Source organism: Lactuca serriola, chromosome 5 (assembly GCF_051521515.1).
Source record: "Lactuca serriola cultivar US96UC23 chromosome 5, Lser_US96UC23_V15, whole genome shotgun sequence".
Classification (NCBI taxonomy): Eukaryota; Viridiplantae; Streptophyta; class Magnoliopsida; order Asterales; family Asteraceae; genus Lactuca; species Lactuca serriola.
Genome location: NC_136412.1, coordinates 179,203,527 through 179,211,254, shown reverse-complemented (window position 1 = coordinate 179,211,254; position 7,728 = coordinate 179,203,527).

Genomic DNA, 7,728 nt, shown 5'->3' with positions numbered 1-7,728 from the left:
CGATGTGTCTCAGCGGGACCCTCCAGTCCCGTAGCTCGTTGGACCCTCTGGTCCGGTCATAGCTCGTTGGACCCTCCGGTCCAGTCTATATCATCATACAACATACATATATCACATAGCACATAATCTCATACATAACACATAAGACCCTCTGGTCATCGTATAATACCACTCTAGGTAACGTATAGTGAGAAGACTCATCTCGGTGTCTCGGTAAATATCTGACTCGGAAGAAATGTGATCTAGCCTCCGCCTAATCACATAAAGTAATACTCTCGTAAATACAACTGTACTCAACCCTAAAATTCAACAAGGTCAATGCTCAAACTTTGACCCGACTCGTCGAGTGCACTAGGGCGACTTGGCGAGTCTACACGTGTCCACTGACTCTCTTAGTCCCTCTCTTGGCATGTCGAGTACTTCCCCTGACTCGACGAGTTCCACCTGGCATGAATCGCGGGGCCACCCCGACTCAACTCGCTGAGTCTCAAGAACAACTCGGCGAGTTTCGCCTTGAACTCCAGTCCCCTAGACTCTTCCTGACTCACCGAGTTATTCCCCAACTCGGCAAGTCCACTCACTGAGTGATTTACGGGAAACCCTCATCCTACTCGCCGAGTCTGTTCTTCGGACTCGGCGAGTTCATGCCATGCACAAACTCCACAGGCCTCCTGAGGTCAGATCTGTCCCATACATTCATAGATCTGGCCTTCCCAAGCATGATAATTACATAAAGTTCAGACCTTGACACTCATACAACATTAAAATGGTCTAACTTGGTGATTTAGCCCCAAAAATGACATCCCAAGCTCATAGTTCCCAAAATGACTCATAAAGCTCCAAGGGTTAAGGTCTCTGGACCTCTTTGGGTTCAGATCCATAACATAGACTCAAGAAGGGACCAAATGCTCCACTTATTCTTCCTCTAAAAGGGTTAGAAAACCCTAACACTAAGAATCAACATCAAAACTGAAGAAGGTCCGAGCAAAATACCTCAATATGATCTCTAAGAACTCAGAAATCACCACAATCGCTCCTCCTTCAGCCTCCTCTTGCCTTGGTCACCTCCTTCTTGCAAAAACACCCACAAAAGGATCAAGAATGGCCTCTCCTTCCTCACAAACGCTCTAGATCTCTTAGGGTTTCTCTCTGGGGGTTGGTGGCCGCAACTGATGGCCCTAAAGGTCTTTAAATAGGTCTCAAACCCTGGAAATTATGGTTTCATTAAACAGCGTGGACTCGCCGAGTCCAGTTGTGAACTCGCATACGAATCCGCGACCATACTCGGTGAGTTTAGACGCCAACTCGCCGAGTCTCCTCACAATTCCCAAAAATAAAAGAACAAAAAAATAGGATACCTGGGAATCCGGATGTTACATTAAAGTTTCCAACTCACATATAGATTTTACAAGCATCTCCCATTATGGAAACATTTCTATATTTCCATATGACCATCAATTCTGACCAAGGATAGTCTCATTCCAGAATCATGTCATTATAGACTGTCCTAAATAGTATCATACTTCTAACTGTCTATAAGCAACCAGTCTTTGCTAAAACCTCAGAATGTTCTTGACAATTGTTTAACAACTTTAGTCACACTGAATATTAATCCTTTTCTCACAATGCATAGGGCATTTAAAAAATTAGAATAAGTGCATATTAAAGCATATATGATCAATCCTATATACGAAGCATATATGAATCGATTCATTATGTCTCTCATAAGGATTTGATATATGTTCAGTCTCTTGCTATGATATTTCCATATATCGAATTTCCTATGTTCAAACATTTCAACATGATATTCATATATGTATTTGACTAAGTCCTATTAAACTATACGAGCTAAACCGTTAGATTTCAGACAAAGTATGAGTGCCCTCTCCCTTAAGTCTACTATAGTGAAACAATTCCCAAACTTTACAATTTGCAAATCGGAGACGTTGTTCCCTACGAATAGTATATTTAATATACAATACTGACATAAAAATTATGCTCCCACTAAGTTTGACATGTACCTAACAATCAAATGGACTTCTAGAAATCAATACTCTTTGACTTTCTTACAGAAGTGTAGATTTCTGTTACATGATGCTTCGATAAGTCTCAAACTAGACTTATTAAACATATACACGTTAATTGGATAGCATATGAATGTGTTTGAATCCTTCAAGACTGATAGATATATCTCTCACAAGTTCAAACAATTCTATGCCATTCCTCACATCTTGAAATATGAAGAGGGATGTTGTAACCATATTGTGAATTTGAGAATACAATTAACACAACCAATATCCATATTGATCTTTATCACATCTTTAAAATCTATCATCGAAAATATTTCCTCATAATCATTCTCATGAATTAGAGCAAAACCTTTTCCACCTATATTTTATAGTGCATACATTCCCATCCATGTAAATCTATCATTTCCAATCTACAATCATAAGACAAGGTTTAGGACAAACCAAATTCAAATTTAGCTTTCCTTCAAGGACTGAACTTTGCTATTCGAAATTTGTTGCCCTCTGGCAGCACAAGGGCCTACCAGTGCCTCCATGTTGTTAGGAATTCACCCATAAATGATCAGTGTACATTCACTGACCAGCGCTCTTTTCTTTTGTAGTTAAATGAAAAGCATAGAACTCATAAGCATTGCCAACTCAAGTTGAAGTGCACATAAATGAGAATGTGTCAATAAAAAACGACAGGTTGTCAACCTCATGTCGTGTGCTAGTGATAACTAAAAGGTTTATTGTCAGCTGACTCTTGAAACTCTCAAGATCAATAAGTTTTCTCTCGAGGAACATTCCTTGAGGAGCTAAAATAAATATTCAAAAGTTCGTGTGGATTCTCGACAAGAAAACATTTCATAGAATAGGTCTCACTTTATCTTTTGTTTCTCGATTAACAAAAACATTAAAACTCCAATTTTATATGTGCTAGAGTAAGAAAACATTTTTACTCCACATATATTTTGAGTTGATTTCAACCTTCTTAGTTTGAAATGAGTTTCAAGATATGATTCATAGTTACTAGAGCATGACTCTAAAACTTGATTTGGTACGAAGTATGACTCATCTCTTGATCAAACTATTTCCAACAATATCTTATTTCTCTTCTTAGTTATACAATTGCACTAAGATGTTCTTCGAGGATCAATTGTGATATAATTCAATAATCACTAAGATGATCATAAAACATGATACTAAAGTACTTCTCCTTTTCTTTCAGACTAGAGAAAGTTTTTATCTTTTTGCCTTATAGATTCTTCTATTCGTTCTACTACTCTTTGGATATTTTCAAAGTATTATAATTTTGTTTAATCTTATAAACAAAAACATATTTACTGATCAGTAAATCATGATGAATATAGTTATTGTCCTTTGTTGTGGATTTGAGTAGCCTATATCAATATGTACCAGATCCATTAGTCTTTCACTTGTTTTACATAAACATGTGAACAATGAACATAGTCAAAATTTTCCAATGAACCAAATTCTCATTTATCACACAATTCGAATTGTATGACTCCAAGTCTCTGTTCGATTGAAACTTGGTGATGAGATTTCTTTTCACTTGGTTTATTATGATAGTACCACAAGCGATATCATAAGAACCACATCCACAATTAACATTTCCATTATTAGAAACATGATCAACATATTCATTTACGCCATTGCAAGGAAATATAAACCAGATGAACCAAAACTTCATTTTATTGAAAAAGAAAATTGGAACTTGTCCTTACAATGCATAAAGAGAAAACTATGTTTCTAAACATGTTTGAAAAGTAATACCAATCTATTAAATTATCGTAACTCCTTAATAGTAGCTCCAAGTTCTGACCATCAAACCATGTGACAAAAGTCCATCTCTCACGATCAAATTTAGCTCACTTTCCTTAAGCTTTGTTCTTTCTCTTAGATCCTGTAATATCATAAAAGTTTGATCATCACATCATGTATAAGAGTCTATGAATTGGAACTTATGAAACAATGGAGTTAGATAATGGATGTACCTGAAGTCGATTCATAAAAATTGACTATACCATCTCTGAGATCCTTCAGGTACTTTGGGAAGCTTCGCAACCAATGTCTCTTCAATTGTCAGTAGAAACAAATGGACTCTTTTGGTTTAAAAGATGGAACAATCCCTAAACAAACCTTTATCTTTAACATATAATCAAACAATTTGATCTTGGATGACCACTTTCCATTGGGAAGAGAAAACTTTTCTCGACCACAATGTCACCATTGCAAATGTCCATGGAAACCTTCGAATCATACCCTATAAGCATCGCTGCTTTAGATGTGCTTTTTAGCTTTTCTACTTCAGTAACCATCAATATTTGGGTCAAATCAATTAGGGTTACGTAGAGGTTCCTCCTATAAAAGTTCTCAATGAACTAATCATGCGACTTTAGAAGCGAGAGAAGAACTAAATCAATTGATTGCTCCCTTGGGAAAATGACACCCATTCTATCCAACTTGTCAATGTACGACTTCATTTTCAGAAAATACACACATACAAAATTTCCACTTTGATGTCTACATGCCAATAAGGCTTGAGTAGTCTCATATCTTTCAACTTGGGGAAAAGGTGACTTTGGGAGAGTCACGGGAGGAGGAGGTGGAAGATTCGAAGAAGCATAATGTCCAGTTCCATCATTACTCAAAGAAGGGAAGACATTTTCACCTTGATCAGAATGTGGAAGTCCATCTTCAGAAGATTGAGGAAAACCATTTCCATAAGAATGAGGAAGACCATTTCTATCTTCATAAGACATCTAAAAATGGTAAAAGAGAGAATTCAAGTTAGTTGATTTTAATTCTTAATTATTAACCCAAAATTTAAATTAAGGCTAGGATCCATATTTTTCAATTATAGCTAGGGGATCACAAGGATAAACCCTAATTTGATTTTTAAAATAATAATATTTTAATCTATTCAAATCCTTATCCCTATCAATAATCAGGAATATTCCAAAAACCCTAAAAATCTTCCAAGAAATCATCCAACCCTAGAAACAAGCTAGAAGTCTCTCTATTGTTCACCCATTGAATAATTACAATTCAACCCTTGCACTTTTAATTAATTCCAATTAATCCCAAATTAATTCCAGTTAATTTCTGATCAATTATTAATTAAACAGTGTTATTTCTAATTAATATATTAATCACAAAATATTAACAAATCATTTATTACTATTTATTAATGATATAATAAAGCAATAAATCAACATCTATCTCCAAAAGTCATTCTATACAATTACTAGTTCTGAGGGTAACCTAAAAAGGACTTTGCTTCAATTTGCAACTTTATACCAATTTAGTTATAATCTTAGACACCTTAATCCAACAGTCTCCCACCTGGATAAGTCTATAACTACAATTACAAGTATAACCAAAAAACAAAGAGTGCTTTCCAAAGCCATTGTCAAACTCTAATATAATCAGACATTGACCCTAAGATAAGTGATCACATATTCCTTCGTGCTACAAGATATTGTATGGACATAAGACATAGATCAACATCAATCTCATAGTCCAAGATTATGTTTCCCGATTTCCCGATTTATGACGACTGAATGCAGATTACTAATTGAAAACATCAATTTAGTTCGGGCTTGGCCAAGAACTTAAGATGTCGAAATTGAAGCGATACCACGATGTGGTGGCTGGAAAGACACGATGTGATAGGTAAATAAAATAGAAATGAACTTTTCTAACTATAGTGCAGACAGGAAGTATCCACGACATGGTCAAAAGTAGGATGTTATAAATAAGATTTGAAAAACATAGTGTGGTCGGAGTAAGAACACGGTCTGGTAAAGTGACTATAAGACAAGTTAGACGTCAGAATAAGAGAAAGGAGTTTGAAAAGGCATGAGGAGTTTGTCATATTATAAGAGCAAGATTGAGTTGTAAGCATGGAAAGTATCAAGAAGACAAATACTCTATCATAAGTCTATTAAAATAATTTTTACGTTAGGAGTGATGGTGAGATGCATAATTAAACTATAATTTTCATGTATGTGTAATGTTATTATGTTTAATATTTAAATATCATGAGAATATGTGACATAAGGTAACTAATAATGAGAAGTTGAGCGTATGTCATGTGAAGAAGTGATTCAATAAGAAACGCGAGATGTTTTCTCAAGTAATTCATGAAGGCAGACAAGAAAACTGGAATAGCAATAAGATTTCCTAAGTTTAAGTAATATAGATGATGTTTATGTGATAATAAGTAGGGTGATGACCCATAAGTATGTAATAAAGAAGTACAAGGATGTAAGAGCTAACATATGAAGATAAATGTTTAATGCAATGCAAGGATAAATCCAAAATTTTATATAAAATTTTATTGAGATCATGAGTAGTTGAAGATTGATCAAGGAGAACATAGGCTTATAAAGTCTATGGAAATATACTGAGCTCTCAAAAGAAAGTTCAACGATGAATTTATATGAGGAAAGTGAGATGCAAAACAAAGGGATGTGCAATTCCTTGATATATATATATATATATATATATATATATATATATATATATATATATATATATATATATATATATATATATATATATATTGTAACATCCCAAAATTCAAGACCAAAAATTTCATTTTTAGTTTAATAATTCATAAAATCAACAGTATAAAAACATCCATAAAACATCCCATGTCAAAACCAAAGTGTCAATAATCAAAACATGTTATCACAAAACAATATCAGAGTGCAATCCCAAAGATCTCATGTGCGAAAACCATAGTGTGATGCGCTGTGATCGAGCCGACGCCTTTCCTTTGAAAATGAAGTACCTAAAACCAAAACTGAAAACCGTAAGCACGAAGCTTAGTAAGTTCCCCAAATACCACATACCATACATATCAACATACTGCCTAGCATATATAGGTGTTCGTCTACCATTTCGATCTCTTTCAACCGGATACTATCTAGCATATAAGCATATAATTCACATATTGTCATACATAACCATGAGCCATACATATATATCATAATCAATAAAGATGCTATGTGCCAAACATAGTCTTTCCATTATGTCATGGGCCGCCACGTGGTCTTTCTTGCCAAGTCGGGGGCCACCCCCTCGGTCTCAAAGACAAGTGCCAAGGGCCACCTCCTGGTCTTCCATGAAAGCATCACAAAGACAACTAGCATACATACTACGCTACTTAGCCAATTAGCATACAGTGTGCCAGGAGCCACCTCTTGGTTTGTCATACATAATGCCTAAGGCTAACCCCGGGTCTTCCTACCGTACATAATAACATAGAGTGTGCCAGGAGCCGCCTCCTAGTCTTTCATACATATTGCCTATGGCTAACCCTCGAGTCTTCCTACCATGCATCAAACAAATGGACCGGAATTGGTGCCTTCGACCCATACAAACAGTAAGAAGACTCACCTCATACTTCTAAACTCTCGCGGATAAAGTTGTGGCTGATGGTGACAGATTCCTGAATCTGTGAACATCAAAATAGCACCCAATCAGTAATTGGGTTCCAACATAAATCCATAAGTCCATGCTTGGGGTAAAAGACTGCTTTACCCCTATCTTAGCTTGATTCAACCCCAAGGCCCAATCCAAAGGCCCAAAAGTCAACTATGAGTCAAAGCCCAACATATGGCCCAATTTTCCAAATTGGGCCCAAACCTCTACATGGTCTTCCCCTAAGGCCCAACCATTTAGTCTAGTC